We start from the raw sequence: 17902 nt of genomic DNA on the forward strand, positions 1-17902 counted from the left end.
ATGTGAATGTGCCTCCGTTACATAGTCTTTTGTATTTAGAATCACGATGTTGCCACCCTTATCTGCTGTTTTTATAGTAATATTTTTGTCCTCCATTAGGTTTTTTAAGGCCTTCCTCTCATCCTTCGTTAGATTGTCTCTGTAATTGGTTCTTCTTATATTATAAATGTCTTTGATCACAGCTTCTTGGAATATATCAATTTTATTCCCTTGAGGCAGTTGTGGATAGTATTTTGATGGTGCTTTCATTCCGCTTAGACCTGCTCCCTTCTGCGGAATCACCCCTGAGGCAGTAACAATTTCATCCTCGTTGTTTGTATCCAAGCTTGTTAGAGCCACTAAGCCTGGTAGGTCCGCTGTTGTTAATCCATCTTCGGCCCTAATGGCCTCCATGCGAGTAGTCTTTTTATTTTTTGCAAAATTTGCAATTTTTTCGTTTTCTTCAAAGGTTTTTGCTAATTTTATCTTTCTGATATATTTGTATATATCAATTCGAGTTTGTGCCAAGTCCATGCATTCTGTAGGGCAGAAATGTATTCCCTTTTTCAGTAAGGATATTTCATTTGCATTCATTTCTCGATTCGATAGGTTCATGATTACCAAATCTCCTTCCATTGTTTCAATCATTTCTGTTTCTTTTGACGCATTGCTCTCGTTTCTGTTCCCACTTTTTCTGAACCATCCTTTTCTTTTTCCTCTCCTTGTTGTTTTTTTGAGGGTATGCCTGATCTGGGAACCCATCTGCGTCCTCGACCTCTTCCCCTTGTTGTTTGATTTTGGCTGAACTCCCATGATCTTTGTTGGAGGACTAGCCTCATATCCCCTAAAAAATCCTTGCTGGTCTGATTGATGGTTTCTACTTCGTCTTCCCTCGTTCCAGTTGATGTTAAAGATGTGACACTTGATCCACTCTGATAAATTAAACCTTTTGTTCCTTTATTTTTGAAAATATCGTATTTTCTGGCATATGTGAAAATGCACCCTTGTGTATAGTCCTCCTCATCTCGCTGGAATTCGGATTGTTTGCGGTTTCTTACCACCTCCTCATGTTTGCTCACATATTTCTCTAGGTCCTCCTTTAATTTGTTTTGTTCCGGGGTTAATTCCAAAGCTGCTAGTTCTTTCTCCAATTCTCCCAATTCTTCTTTAATTTTTGCCAGTGCAATCTCTAGATGTTTGATTAGGATTTTAATCAGGCCCAATGATGATTCCAACACGTATTCTCCCCATTCATGTAGTAGCTCATCAGATACATCTTGTTGACTGGGCATTAGGGAAATTCTCAAACCCCTAGGAACTCGTTGCACTTCCACATATTTTTTTAAAGTTATCAACTCCCACCATTTATTGATTTCCTTTTTACTTAGTTTCTCCCAAAGCTTAAGTTTGCTTTTAGTATCTGTTTTGTGATTGTCTTCTTTGTTTTTATTTTTCACATTTGAAGTTGTCCTCTGTTCAAAGAAACGAGAGTCTAACAATTTGGTTCTCTCTGCATCTCTTTTGTCCATTATACAAACAATTATTGTGTTAGTCGGTTGGAGACCGTGTTTCTTTTAACTCAGAAAATCAATCAGACGCAAATGTGCTTTACTTTAAATTTTGCGTCTCAAGGGAAAGATTTGCTGTTCGTGCGCAAGGATAATTGGCAATAAGGTTACTCTTTATTTTCTTCCTCCGCTTTGTTACCAGTTCCAACAAAGTGCTGATTTTTAAATGGTACCTTCGAATCTCCTCTAATGCGCAATGTAACCACACTCCTCTCGTTTCGTTCACAGCCACATACGGTAATTAGTGCCGGGGTAACGCCAAAACGCTCCTCCGTGCTTACCTCCACCTTCCGATGTTGGTCCGCCGGGTCGCGTCCGTGTCCCCCGCGCACTGCTTCCCGAGTCGAGCTGTTCAAACGTAAGGTTGGCGTTCACCAGGAAAGCTCCATCCATTGACCGATTTGGCTCCGTTATGCAATCCTTTGGCGCTCAATCCACCGGTGCAATACTCCTCAGCAGAGCCCCGCTGTGAAAATATTTTTTGCAAATCCCTTTCCTCAAGGGAATGAGTAAGCACTCACGATCCAGTCTTTCCCAAAGTGCTTTATTTCTTTTTTTCTCTCACAAGTCTCCAACACAAAACACAAAACCAACGCGTTTCGCAACAGCAGTTGCTTGTTCACGGTCATTGTGCACAGTGTTTCCTCCTCCTATATTGTGAGGAACCCGCTTTAGGAGTTGTTCAGCATGTATATATATATATATATTCACTGAAAAAACCATAGGTTATAGACCATATATAGTTAGGGATTAGCATTTACAAAACCTTATTTTACTCGCACAAAACCATTGAAATTCGCATATATAGTTAGTTGCACTAACAATATATCGCGCACCCGCAATCCACTGCTGATCATGTCACATATTACATCATTCATGACATGGTCAGTGACATCACTGATGACATCACTGATGACATCATCCAGTGACTGTATGTTTCTGTAAAGTTAAAATTACATATTGAAGAATGAGTGGATGTATAAGTGTCTGGATGAAGGATTTAGTAGGTGCATGACTGACTGTATGAGAGAGTGATTAAATTTGTCTCACTGAGTGCATGGGTTAGTGACTAAACTGTCTTAATTTGTGCATCATTATGTCTGTTGTTCTGTAAACTGCTGCATGTGTTAATCAGTAGCTATATGAGTAACTATATGGGTTATTGATTGGTTGCCCAAATATTTGTATGGGAGACTGAGTATGTGTGTGGGTGGCTGGGAGGTGTATGACTCTGTGCATAGATGTGTGAGCAGTCGATTCACTAGATGTATGGGTTCAAAAGTGCATGTGGAAACAGCTGAATGGGCAGTTGACTGTGTGCATGAGTGTATTGGGGAGTGAATGGATATCTCAGTGCTACATGTCAAAGTAAGTACATATGTAAAACACAGTACATGTGAGAGTTGACATATATAAAAATCTGTGCATAAGAGCCAGTGAATATGTGAGTGGCTGTATGGATCATTGTGAACTTGTATCAGGGATTGTATAAGAGAGTAAATATGTGTTAGTATATGTTTGAATAAGTAAGGTGTGTATAACTGTATAGTTGAGGAAATGGAGGTGTGATTGATTCTTTGCATGACTAACTAGGTGTGTGAGTAACTCCATGAATGAGTGACAGTCTGTGAGTGTCTGTTTACACTAAGTGTATCTAAGGTTATATTAGAGTCTGAAGAGGTTCATCGTATTATCACATGAATGATGTCATCAATGATGTGATCAGTAATGCCAAATAAGATGTCATCAGTGATGTCATTTGAGATGTCATCAGTGATGTCATCAGTGATGTCATTTGAGATGTCATCAGTGATGTCATCAGTGATGTCATTTGAGATGTCATCAGTGATGTCATCAGTGATGTCACTGACCATGTCATGAATGATGTAATATGTGATATGATCAGCAGTGGATTGCGGGTGCGCGATATATAGTTAGTGCAACTAACTATATATGCGAATTTCAATGGTTTTGTGCGAGTAAAATAAGGTTTTGTAAATGCTAATCCCTAACTATATATGGTCTATAACCTATGGTTTTTTCAGTGAATTTTCAAGGTTTTGTAAATGCTAATCCCTAACTATATATGGTCTATAACCTATGTTTTTTTTCAGTGAATTTCAATGGTTTTTTAATAGCAAATATCAAAAGCTGTAAAATGTACTCTTATTCTAATTCAAAAATATATTTTATATTTTATTTTTTAAGCAAAGGACCCAGATGCATTTACAGTTTATCTCTAACAATGTTCCAGGCTAATGTATTTTCCCGGGAAATTTACAACTGTCCTGCAAGTAAAATATTCCTATTTCGAGAAAAAGGGCGTTTCTTCGTCCCATGAGGGAGCCGTTGAGCAAAAGAGGCTTGGCCTGCTGTCTTAGTCGCTGATAGGCGGGAATATCGGATTCTTATCGATCACTTTATGTTGCAGGAGTGGAAAACACAACAGCCCTTGACTATTTATCTTTACAGCATTCCTGCGTATTATACCTTTTAACCGTCATGTAATCGGGCTGCTTTATATCACTTGCCTTTTACTGATTCGAAAACAATGGCTATTATTCAAAACTTTACCAATCTAGGTACTACAACCATGTTTTGTTTTAAAAACCTTTATTGTGAAAATGTCAGTATACAAATACGGGCCTATAACCACGTGGGCCGGCCACGGAGCAAACTGGAATCGTATATGATGAGGGGACATTTACACTGTAGAAGAACTTAACGGGCGGGCCATTAGGTTGCAAGAACTAAGGTGTCTAACAGTTGCGGAATTGGTGGACGTAAATTTTATAATTAAAGTACGACAGGGCCAGTTACAATAAAATTATCTAGATATACATTTGCGGGCAAGTACCATGGGTGACGTTAATTCAATCTTTCAATAGTACACTAATCAATAACACATCAGAACTTAATATCAATAGGGATGTCCAAATGTTCAATCAGTACTCGTCCCCGCCCGCCATGTGCTTCAAAACTGCATACGTATCTCGGGATATCAAGGCTGGGCAACCAGTACACAACAAGGAGTTGCGAGTCCCATTTATACCAGCTCCATTTTGGGCGAGGCCGGGCAGGTCCAGGATATAGTCAAAATGTCTCCACCAACCAGCGGTCGGGCCAGAACCCCTTTCGGCAGTCAAAAAAGGTTCTGTTAAATGACAACAGAAGAGATAGGCAACAAGAACCATAAGTCAAAAGAGGGGAGGGCAAGTTCTTCCCTACCGGGTCACGTTGGGGCTCCACCGGAACTGATCAAATTGGTAGTCTACAGTGTTTCTGGATGTTTCAGACTGAAGCTGGCGTCAGCATGAGAGCACCACCATCTCGTGGCTCCATCGTGGCCATTCCGCAAGCAATCATGAAAGCTGCTCCCCACCGGAAGCCTGCGGGAGTCGGGGGCCCCAGTGACTTTTGTAGAATCTTCAAGGCTGAGGGGACGCTTTCGGGAATGGGGCCCATGCCCTAGCAGGCAAGCGTCCGAGTTCCAAGGTGTCCCAGGGCCATTTTAGTTGACCAGGCCCAAATCCGAAGAGCCGGCCGCCATTTTGAGAGTCCTGTGGCAGCCGCCTATCGCTGCACCGCAAGAGTGGGCGCAATTCAGCTGGATGGTGGGCGAGACGCTGTAGCCGCAAGAGCGGGCGCAACTCAGCTGGATGGCGGGTGAGGCACTGTGCCGCAAGAGCGGGCGCAACTCAGCTGGATGGCGGATAAGGTACTGTGCCGCAAGAGCGGGCGCAACTCAGTTGGATGCCAAGGGGAGCCCCACTGCAGCTGAGAAGCCTCCACCTGGGGAGGCCCGTTCGTGCCGCCTCCCCCCGAGGCGCCCCACGCCGTCTTTCGGCGCAGCATTGTAGGATGGCCAGACCAGTGCGGCAACTTGCTGGACACCACCTCGGTGCCGTCCGGATCTCGGCGCGTTGTGCTGCCTTCGGCCTATTCGCACAACGGTCCGCTACTGACGCCGCCTCACAGGCCGACGGATTTTGTAGGCTTTTTATAGCCAAAAGTCGACTAAGTCAAGTCAAGTCAAGTCAAGTCAGAGAATTTGTATAGCGCACTACCTACCCAGAGGGTCTCAAGGCGCTTAGAAAGGGGAGGAGGATTACTTGTCAAATATCCACGTTTTAAGTTGTTTTCTGAATGCTAGGTGGTTCTGGGTGAGGCGAAGGTAAGCGGGGAGTGAGTTCCATGTCTTAGCAGCCAGGTATGAGAAGGATCTGCCTCTAAAAGACAGCCAAAGCAGCCCATTGTTGCTACTCCGGGGAGGGAGGGGCAGGGACAGTGTCAAGCGGACGGTGAATGCTTTGAGATGGATATTGCAGCAGGCTGCCATGTAAATAGTTTAAATTTTTTTTTTTAACGTGTTTACTTTGTTGGAGCGTTGTATATATGTATAAGTTATTAAAGTGTTATAATCCTACTACTTTGTTGGAGTGCTATATATTTGTAATGTTGCAACAAGCACAAAGATGTTACTGTATAACCAGAAAAAGACATAGTCCAATTGTGCGTGATCTAGTCCAATCTGGTGACGCCGATAGTGGGTATCAGCAGACTTTCATTTGTATAGGGTTTGCCGGTTATTGGGCGGGGTGGGTGGTAGGGCAGGCATGCTTAGGCAGCGAGGGCGGCGGAGCCGAACTACCTCGTGGCCATCCCGACTGCGAGCTTGGCTCCTCCCCCTGGTTTCACACTTTTGCGGAGGGCTATTTCCTGGTGTTTCTTGTTTTAGCAGGGTCAGAAAGGATCCTACCAGTGGCCTACTGATTTTGTTCGATTCCTTTCGTTTTGCAATAATTTGCTAGGAAGGTACCGTGGCTAATCCGTATTTTATATATATGTCCTCTTTATTAGGGGTGCCCTCCGGTGGGGCCGGACGAGCTATCTCCAATAAATGGTCCGGGTAGAACCAATTACCAATCAGTGGGGTGAAGATAGGCATTACAGATTACAAAAGGGGGGACAAGGGTCCGCACTACCTATCTTACAGTGAGAATCACCATTGCTCCCCCCCCGACTGACACCCTCCTTTGCCTCAGCTTGGATCATCATTTGCTAAAGTGTTCGAAGACCCCACCGTGAGTATAACAATAACCGGGGCCTTACTGCACACCCTGAGAAAAACTACGCAGCAAGACAATCTCTACCTTCTCCCTTTTCCATGTTCCAACGCTTTGAAATAAACAATATATTTACTTGCAGTGACAAAATGGCGGTCAACACTTCCTGATTTCCTTCGAATCGAACGTTAACAGAATTCACGCAGCAAAAAAAAAATTCCGCTCACGCGCAGCCGCTGGAAGACATGTATCAACATATATGAGCCTCCTCAGCCACCCTCAGAAAACCTAGGGGGTCAGGATACGTCTCCTGTGCCCCCTTATACCCATTTCCCACATTGTTTTTCATCCATCTTGTGATTTAATTAAAACGAAACACAAAATGGCGAACTCCTGTTACGCAACCGGTGAGCGACCCGGTTCGTGTACCGGGAAGCCCTTCTACCGCAAAAAAACGATTTTTTTTTTTGCCCCACGGGACCCTTTAATAACACCAACATCATTCCTAGGGGGTCGAGAGGGGTCTACCTTGCCCCCTTTCATTAAATTCCCCCTTCGTTTTTCTCCTCCTCTTGTCTCTCGATCCTACCGAGAGACAAGATGGCGGCCGCTCTGGACTGTTTAGAATGTTGACAGACACCAAAGAGCCAATCAGCTTCGCTTCGCGAAGTTCCGTTACGCGTCAGGTACGTGAACCGGGGCGCTAACCGGGACGCTGTCACAGATATATATAGTTTTTAAAACGTTAATTTCTCAAAATCCACTGGAGCACATATATTGAGACCTAGCAAAGGCACATCGGGCTAACAGTCCCTACAATTCTACCAAGTTTCATGCAAATCCATTCAGCCGTTCGAGCTAAAAGTGAGGCCAACCGCCCTATGGAAATTAACATGGGAAAAACGCGTTTTGGGACCCCCCTTTTTTCTCGGCCCCCCCTTGACGAACCCCCCCCCCAAATTTTCAGGGGCTGCTCAGAAACGAAATGTGCCATTTTCCTGAAAATTTCAGCCAATTCCGTCCACAAACGCCAAAGTTATTAGACATAGAATTTTCGAAAATCCCATAGAGAAAAAATCCTAACTATATATACCTACTGGCGACCGCCAGTAGGTAATATATATTCACTGAAAAAACCATAGGTTATAGACCATATATAGTTAGGGATTAGCATTCACAAAACCTTATTTTACTCGCACAAAACCAATGAAATTCCATATATAGTTAGTTGCACTAACTATATATTTCGCGCACCCGCAATCCACTGCTGATGATGTCACATATTACTTCATTCATGACATGGTCAGTGACATCACTGATGACATCACTGATGACATCTCAAATGACATCACTGATGACATCACTGATGACATCATCCAGTGACTGTGTGTTTCTGTAAAGTTTAAATATGTTTTACATATTGAAGAATGAGTGGATGTATAAGTGTCTGGATGAAGGATTTAGTAGGTGCGTGACTGACTGTATGAGTGAGTGAATAAATGTGTCTCACTGAGTGCATGGGTTAGTGACTAAACTGTCTGAATTTGTGCATCAGTATGTCTGTTGTGGTGTAAACTGCTGCATGTGTTGATCATTAGCTATACGAGAGGCTATATGTGTTATTGATTGGTTGCTCAAGTATTTGTATGGGAGATTGAGTGTGTGTGGGGGTGGCTGGGAGGTGTGTGACTCTGTGCAGAGATGTGTGAGCAGTTGATTCACTAGGTGTATGAGTTCAAGAGTGCATGTGGAAACAGCTGCATGGGCGGTTGACTGTGTGCATGAGTGTATTAATGAGTGAATGGATATCTGAATGCTACATGTCATAGTAAGTACATATGTAAAACACAGTACATGTGAGAGTTGGCATATATAAATAACTGTGCATGAGAGCCAGTGAATGTGTGAGTGACTGTAAGGATCATTGTGAACTTGCATCAGGGATTGTATAAGAGAGTAAATATGTGTTACTATATGTTTGAATAAGTAAGGTGTGTATAACTGTATAGTTGAGGAAATGGAGGTGAGATTGTTTCTTTGCATGACTGACTAGGTGTGTGAGTAACTCCATGGATGAGTGACAGTGTGTGAGTGTCTGTATACACTGAGTGTATCTAAGGTTATATTAGAGTCTGAAGAGGTTCATCGTATTAGCACAAGAATGATGTCATCAGTGATGTGACCAATGACGTCAAATGAGATGTCATTTGAGATGTCATCAGTGATGTCATTTGAGATGTCATCAGTGATGTCATCAGTGATGTCACTGACCATGTCATGAATGATGTAATATGTGACATCATCAGCAATGGATTGCGGGTGCGCGAAATATATAGTTAGTGCAACTAACTATATATGGAATTTTATTGGTTTTGTGCGAGTAAAATAAGGTTTTGTGAATGCTAATCCGTAACTATATATGGTTTATAACCTATGGTTTTTTCAGTGAATTTTCAAGGTTTTGTAAATGCTAATTCCTAACTATATATGGTCTATAACCTATGGTTTTTTCAGTGAATTTCAATGGTTTTTTAATAGCAAATATCAAAAGCTTTTTTGTGGAAAATGACTAAAATTAGGTATACATAAGGGGCGTTCATTTATGTTCACCACAGCCACTGTTGAAAGAAAAGTGAAAGTCGCGAAACAGTGGCCACGCCATCTAGTCCCTTTTAGGCCCCATCATGCATGTAAGTAACAGCCATTTTGTGTGTCATGGCCTCTCTGCCCACTGCCAATAGCTTATGATTGTTCGGAATTTGTTCTCTTTGGGTGATTCTCTATTCACAAAGAAGCACAGAGTCGCAATACTCTGTTTAGTTTTTGCAGATAGTGAAGGATAGGTAGTGCAGACTTTTGTCCCCTTTGTAACCCGTCATGCCTATCTCAATGTGAATGTGTTGTGCACCCCACGCAAAGAAAACAATTTTTTTTTAATTTGCCCCGCGGGGCCCTTTTAAAGACATTCTTTAGTCTAATTAGGTTGGCCTCTATTGTATGTATTTATTTTTTATTATTTTTTTTTGTTTCGCTCCCGGTCGGCGAACCGGGTAGCTTAGCGTTAACTCAATTTGGTGCCGCGGCTCGATCCGCGAACCGGTAAACGTTTTTTTTGCGCAACTGCCGCGTTAGAAAACAACATCGTAAGCGCGACGTATCGCATTGTTGCCTAATGCGTCTTATGACGCGCCGCGTTAGCGCACCCGGAAGTGTTCCGGAGCGCGAACCGAGGCGCGAAGCGCAGCGCCCCGTAAGCAATCCGGGGCGCGGCGCGGAGCGCGTAACGTAAGCATAACAGGTCATGTGACTTGTTTATAAAACTTTTCATTGCTTCATTTTACTTTTGGTTTCCTAATGATGGAAGGCTTAGTCATATGACCTTAAAATAACACTTTTCATTGGTTTAGAACATTTTTTTTCCCAAATGATGAAAGTCCCACCTTTTTTCCTCACTCTGACTTTCATTTTTATGAGAGAAAGACCTACCTTGACTACCTTACAAATGGCTTCAATGATTGCTGCAGCTGGTGGACCCCCACCACCACCACCACCTCCTAGGAAGAGAGGACCACCTTCTCAGGTCATCCTCCAACAAGAGGAGGAAGAAGAGGAAGAAGAGGAAGGGACTGGGATGTTTTTACCTGAACAGCCAAGGAGGTCCCATGTCAAACCAAATTATATATGGCAATTTTTTTCTTTTCCCCAGGGACAAAAAAAGGTTAATGCCCGGTATGCTACCTGCCTGATTTGTAAAAATGAACTGTCCAGAGGAACAGAAAAAAAATACAGTTATGGTAATTATACCATGCATCGCCATATGGAAAGGTGGCACCCTATCAACTACAGTGCTGCTCAAGTACGTGATCTGGTGGATAACCCCCGACCTGTGGCCAGTACATCCACCAATGAAGAGGCAGTGACGGGACCAGAGGCGAGCGACATAGTCCCAAATATTCAAATGAAATTTGGGAGCATTAAACATGTCTGTATTCATTGTGGACAACTCATTTGCTACAGAGAGAGTAGCATACATTTAATCAATTTAGCTATTGATAATCGTCAATGTCCCAAACGCTCCGAAAATAAATTATCTTTTTTTTTGTTGCTCCTGTTGAGCCCTTCATAACGAATCATTTTCATTTCCCCCCCCCCCAAAAAACAAAAAAAATATAAAACCGTTCAAAAAATACAAAAAAAAATGTTCAGAAAAATAATAAAAAAAATATAAAACAACAAAAATAATAAAAAAAAGTTCTTTTCAGAACTACCTCCCCTTTATAAGAATTTGCTAGAATGTTTAGCACTCTGACAACCTCTATTTCTTTTGGTTCGCTTCCCGGTTCGCGCGCCGGTACGCGAACCGGAAGCGAACTCAAATTTTTTTTTTTTTTTTTTAAAAAGAGAAAATAAATTGAGAGTAATGTTAAAAGAAAGACAGTTAGAGGGAGTAACACAGAGATACTGTTTAAAGAGGGACTGAGAAAAGGAGTGGAAGGAGTAGAGTAAGTAAGTAATAGAAAAATGAATGAGGTAAGTAGCAAAGGCAGAAAACTGAGGGTTAAACAAATGAAGCAGTGGAACTAATAGAAGTTAAATGTGATAGAAACGTAACGAAAAGAGTACAAAACATTTACCTTATAATTGTCGTTAACTTAGTTACTTGTTATTTTTATACTTTCAATCTGTGAAAGAAAGAACAAACATTTGAAAAATATTAAAAAATTTATTTAAAAATTAGAAAAGACAAGGGAAAAGATTGACAATCATCCAATTTTACAAAGAAATAAAGTTAGAGGCCTCCACTTCTCCATGCCCCCTACACAGTCCTAAATATATACATTTTAAACTGACGGTATCTTGTTGAAGATGAAGTGAGGCCTATCTTGCAACATGGTGCATCTTTTGCACTGCTGCTGCGTCACAAAAGTGACGGAACAGCGGCGCAAAAGAGGCGCACGGCCATCATAAATCTACCCCTAACATTTTAAATGATTGTTTCTAGATGCTGATAAGGTGTGGCCTATCCACAGATTTTTTCAGGTGAGTCTAACTCAGAGTTACAGATGAAATTTAAGTTATTGAAGAGTAAGGAGGAGATAATACATGAGCAGGCCTACCAACGAATTGAGTCATGTCCACTGCACTCTTGAACAAACGTCAGACCCCCTCTATCTCCTTGAACAGGCCTAAATCTCATCTACACAATGTGATTCGTAATGTTATGAAACACAGGTAATGTAATTGAAAAACGTGCAATTTTTGTTGCTCCTTCCACAATCACATCACTTGTGTTTTTCCTCTGCTTAGGTATCTCATTGTGCAGATATAGTCTAGCATATCCAAGAGTACGGAGAAGGTGAGGACTGTATGCAACAGAGCAATGTACATTACTCACCTCCCTTGACATTTACGGAAGCCTCATTTTTTCCATGCCTCCTACACAGTTCTCAATGTATATCATAAATACAAAAAGTACAGAATTAATTATACATGTTAAATGGTTTATTTTTGCTGTTCTCAGAATGTATCAAATTTCACTAAAAACAGTGAGTTGAAGGTATTCATCATATAACAGCGGGGAAAAAAAACACAATCAAAATGATTGTGTTTAAAAAACCCATATAACATAACCAATCAGAAATCTGTACTCCTTAAAAGTAACTTACTTTCCATGACGTCAAAGGACGTCCTATGAACAGCTTATACTCTGTTGTGCTGCTATTATTTTCAGCCCGCCACTTTCTGAAAGAAAAGCTCCATCGTTTTGAGAAATATGTTACATACAATAAATGACTTCTCGCTCTCTACCGCACATTTCCTCAAGGCCAAATCGTGAAAGAGCCATTTATAACTCTTGGAATTCTTCTAAGCAAATCCCGTCATTTTCTTTTTCCGCAACTTTTAGAAAGAAAACGTTCAAGATCACTTTCACAATCGTGTACTAGTAATATCTCACCCTTCTTGCTCACTCATGTTCCACATTTCCACATTTAACTTTTGACTCTGTACTACACTTATACACAAGGCTATATAGTGTAGGAGCCATTAGAACCTCTTGAAATTCCTCAGAACAAATCCCCAGATTCTTTCCCTAAAACTTTGGTTTTAAAAACACCAGGTAAGAATTTTTAAGGTCAAAAGGCAATTTGTTTTTGAAAATTAAAACAGAATCATTGCAGAATGACCAGCCGTTTCTAGACTTTAAATAAGCTGTGTAATGTCCTGAGGTTGTTGAAGGACCGTCATGATATATAATTGCTGCAGTTTCAAAAGTCCTTCCTGATATTGACAACTGCGAAGCCACAAAATTTTTAATTAAAGTTGTCAATTTTGTTCCATCAGGCCTACATCGTTGGAACATTAAAATGACATACTGGCTATATGTTTGTATAAATAATGTGGACAGCATTGCTGACTTACATTGGCTACACTCCATGTTGTGATCGGCTGATTTTACTAGCTTATTAAAGGACACTGATTTACTGTCTGGCAAAGTTAAATATATAAATCTTTCTGAGTCTACACTACTAGTACTTGATAGCCTACAATTCTCGCAGTCATGCTGCCATTGATAAGAAAGGCCAAACAGGTGATCTACATCTACACCTTCATCTTGTAATACATCAAGCATATACATTAAAAACTCTTGACAATATTGCTGAATATTTTGAGAGAATTGCGTTTGACCTGAACATTTGTCTAACAGATTCGAATTTCAGACACACTTTCTATTTTTGTTCTATCAGTGCTACATTTCTCTAACACAGAATTCAGCAAGCAGCAAAAACTTTGATCCGAATTGATCACAATCTGTTCTTTTAAAGTTTCTAGAGAAAAGACAACATTAACCACTACATTAGCATAGCAGTTGACACCAGAACTGTTTTCAAATTGAAAACCAACAACATCTTCAACAGAATCCTTTTTCTTTCTGCTTATAATTTCAGGTTCATCGACTTTTTGTCTTTTTGCTACAACCTCCCGACTTTTGGTCACATTTTTTCCTTTCCGGCCTACCACACGTTTCTCAAACAAAGGATATTGAGGCAAATGTGGCGCATACTCTTTTCTTAACCTATTGTATTCCTTAGCACAATCTAGATCCGCACAAATGTTTGTGACATCACACTCAATCAAGTACAATCCCGATAAAGTTCTGACTCGTGACAATGCCACATATGCCATACCCTCCTTGAACACAGAACTGCCAATATTCACCAACCAATACACTGTCTACACTTAAACCTTGCGATTTATGGATTGTCACCGCATATGCCAAGCAAACAGGAAACTGCTTACGGCGAACATATAAGTCTTTTACAAGCAAAAACCTAGCAGAGCAACAACCAATTAGCTGTACTTCCTCAATGCCATCAAATTGAATTTTTAAAAATTCAATTCCATCTCTATTTCTGTATTTCTCAAAATCAACAACATTACCCATTGATCCATTTACCAGACCTCTTTCAACATGTAAATTCCTTCTTAAAATTATACGACAATTTAAGCACACATTCAGAGTCTTTTCAAAACCTGCAGTTTTAGATATAGTCTTCTCCAATTAATCCAATTTAGATTTCAAATTCTCAGACAAAATAATTGTTGCTCCCATATGCTCTACTCTGTCAATAGCTTCCAGTTTCACAATCTCTTGGTTTTCTAAATGCAACATTTTGTTCTTGAAGATGGCACATTCTGCAAGAGTTGGCATCAAACATATTCCAGATTTCTTCTCAGTAATTTTCCGAAAAATATTCTCAGGCACAACGTCTTCTTCTGGATGCAAATTTGACAGTAATCGTGCATGTAAAGCTTCTTTCCCATGCTCGGTCACTTTTCCAATTCTAACATCTTGTAGAATATTCTTATAATCTTCATCCTTCGCTTGACGCATATTTTCACGCAGTTCAGCATAATTGAAGTTTAACCATATATTGACGTTGCCAATACTCCCTAGGCACTTCCTGGTATCTTCATGCGTGAGCATTTTGAACACAGGTTGTCCTTTCACTGGTGTCAGCTGCAGAAGATCACCGAAAACAATGATGTGTTTGCCACCAAATAACACATCATACTCTGTTTTGAGAACTTCTTGCATTCTCAAATGCACAAAGGCAAGCATGACATTGGAAACCATGCTTACTTGATCAATGATAAGAAGTTTCATTTTCCTCAAGACTCTTGAAACTTCACAACAAGCATCTCCAGATAACTTGTGGTATTGTAATTTGTTATCATGCTCCACTGGCAGCATCAGTAGACGATGCAAAGTAATACCTTTAATGTTATGTGCTGCCAGTCCAGTTGGAGCGGTGACAACAGCGATGACTCAGTCCTTTTCTGCAAATAACATGAAATTGCTTTAATGAGGAAACTTTTTCCAGTTCCCGCTTCTCCACTCACGTACAGTCGGACAGTCTTCAACGACGTACATGAGCACTCTTTCTTCTCATGACTTAATCCATGATCAATTTGGTTGGTAACTTCGTCATATATTTTCCTCTGCTCAACGTTGAGTTGTCTTTTCAAGTCTTCTAAGTTAACCGCATCCTCCTGAGCATGTGCCATGGCTCTTTCCACTTCAATCATAGCAGTGGCAGCTTCATTTTCGATAACTGGTCCTCCTAGTGGATCCTGACTCAATGAAACAGAACTCTGACTGTCCTGAGAACTGTCTCTAGCAATCTCGGCTGCAATCGTTGCTTCCTGCTCGATTTCCGCATTCAGCATTTCTAGATATTTGGGAAAAACAGGACATTCTATGGTCTCTTTGGCTGCATTGAAAGAGTCTTCGTAACAGAGGAAATCTCCAAGCAGTTCCTCTTCTGCACGCCAAGGCTTGAAAAGTTGTAAAAGAGCTAAATAGAAAAACTCTTTTCTTTCAGGAGATTCACCACTCAATTTTCGATGATTTACCAATTGGCATTTTCTTTGCTTGACCAGACATCCCTCACTTCCAATTACAGCATACACTCCTTTATCAATATCTTCTTTGATGTTTCTTTTGAATATGTAACTTTGCAGAACCTCATACAGACAAACATTCTCGAGGTGACTGCTTCTATTTGGATAATATGTATCCAACATGTTGGCCTTCAAAATATTTGTACTGTTTGGCTCCTTTTCCGCCAAATACTCAATTTCCCATACAGGTTTTAGAACTCGATTACGCGTTGCAGCAAGACCAAGACTCGCCCAAATGATACTCCTGGATTTGGCATAAAGACTTGCTGAAGACAACCGGTCAGAACATTCGTAAGCTCCGATTTCTCAATGCGACAACATCTTCAGACTGAAACTGTACAACTTCTTACTGAGGCTCTTTTCATGGGAAATGTCCTCCCACATATCCTTCAATTCTGTCTTTTCTTTTTTGGTGATGTAAGATGTCACATACGGAGCCACAGCCATACAGTTATCAGCCACAAACTGTATATCCATGTTAGCATTCCACATGGACAAAATCACTGGGTTGTAGTCCTTGATATACTTGGACTCTTCGTTCCTTTTCAAATTGTATGTATTTTTGGGTGATTTCCTCGTCACATTATGTCGCAGAGAAGACATCAAATTGTTCACTCTTCCTTTAGATATCACCGATCGTGGAAATCCAAAACGACATTTTGTATAGTACTTGTTCTTGTTTCTGAATTTACGACGACAGTACTTTCCACAACGATGGCTTTGAAACCGTAAAACTTGTTCTCTTAGACTTTTGTCTTCCTTTGTCTTTGGAACAGCACATGTAGAATACTGTTCTATGAAACTCATCACTAAGTCATCTGGATCTGTTCCAAATTTGGGAGCATCTTTGATCCACAGCAGCATATGTATATGAGGAGCACCTCTTGCTTGGTACTCCTTTCTCCAGAAGAAATCCAACACCTCTCCAAGAGGTGGATTTTTCTTGTTCATGATGAAAGACACCATAGCTTTGAATCTATGATTGAAGTACCTGCATACATTCACTGGATCCAAAGAGCACAGTTCCCCGGGTGTCTTGAATTCGATATTTTCAATGTTTCCATTTGCCTCTCATAGAAATTCAAGTAAGTCTTCCCAGCCATACTCGGCACAGCTGAGAGTGAGGAACCATGTGGGAGTTCCTAAGTTCCTCAGCATACATTTTAAATCACCATGTCGACGGTACCAGTACTCATTAGTACCACGCTGACACGCCATGAGATTAATCAGGTGAGAATCCAAAATACTATCTTGCACATTGACTTTATCCATAAAGTCACTTGCCGAGATCTTTTGCATCTGTACACCACTTTTCAAGATGTGGTTCACTGCATATGACAGTCCAGACAGATCGCTTTCAAACAGTAGATGAAACAAATAGGGAATGCATTGACGAAACCTAGGATCTTCTGCATACAATCGTAAAGTCCGGTATTCAGAAGCAGGAATTTGATCAGGTCGCTCATCATATCTTCCTCCTTGACCTGTTGGAAATAGCTGTGGGAAACACCGAGCTTCCAAACTTTCCTCCCAAACACTAATGGGACTCCCTTTGGCTTGTTTCATTTGAAACAACTCAATAGCATTCCCCATGACTTCCTTAGAATGCAAAGGATGAACACTATAATGTTCATATATTTCTTCATTTTTAGAGGGTTCTACTTTTTCAATTTGACCAGCACACAAATCGCTATCCTCTTCTTCACTTACTTCCTCTTCTGCAACATATACATTCTTGTAGTACTTATTGTTTTTCTTCAAATACAATGTTGCCTTTTTGACTTTCCTAACATCCACTAAATCTTGCCATATTTTCTTACTCTTTGTCAGAACCCCATTAACTAAGATAACCAGAGGTTCCTCTTCCACTTTCTCTACTCCAATTGTATTAATATTTTTTTTTAAATCTAGAGGCAAATAAACAACTCTTCCCTTTAATCCTCTCTGTAAATCTGATGGAGGCAATTTCCCTGTCTTTGGCTCCATTCTTACAATAGCCTGAAAGGGATGCACACTTTGAATCAAAATAGATTCATAAGTATTTAAATCCTTCAATTCAGAAGGAATGTCAACCAATTCCAGATTATTATGAACCGCTCTAGCAGGCATCCGGTTTTTATTTAATTTGTTACAACAATAAGTACACACACGTTGATCCAAACCCAAATCAAAACAATTTTCTACCATCAAGTATGTTGCAAAATCCTTCCATTCACTATTATTTTCCCTTTCACTTTTTTCGCATATAAATCCACTCACTTAGTCTGATTCTTATAATAAGTGCGTCGACAACACACACAAGTGAAATTAGGCCTCTCACTTGAT

This window comes from Lissotriton vulgaris, chromosome 8 (assembly GCF_964263255.1).
Source record: "Lissotriton vulgaris chromosome 8, aLisVul1.2, whole genome shotgun sequence".
Taxonomy (NCBI): Eukaryota; Metazoa; Chordata; class Amphibia; order Caudata; family Salamandridae; genus Lissotriton; species Lissotriton vulgaris.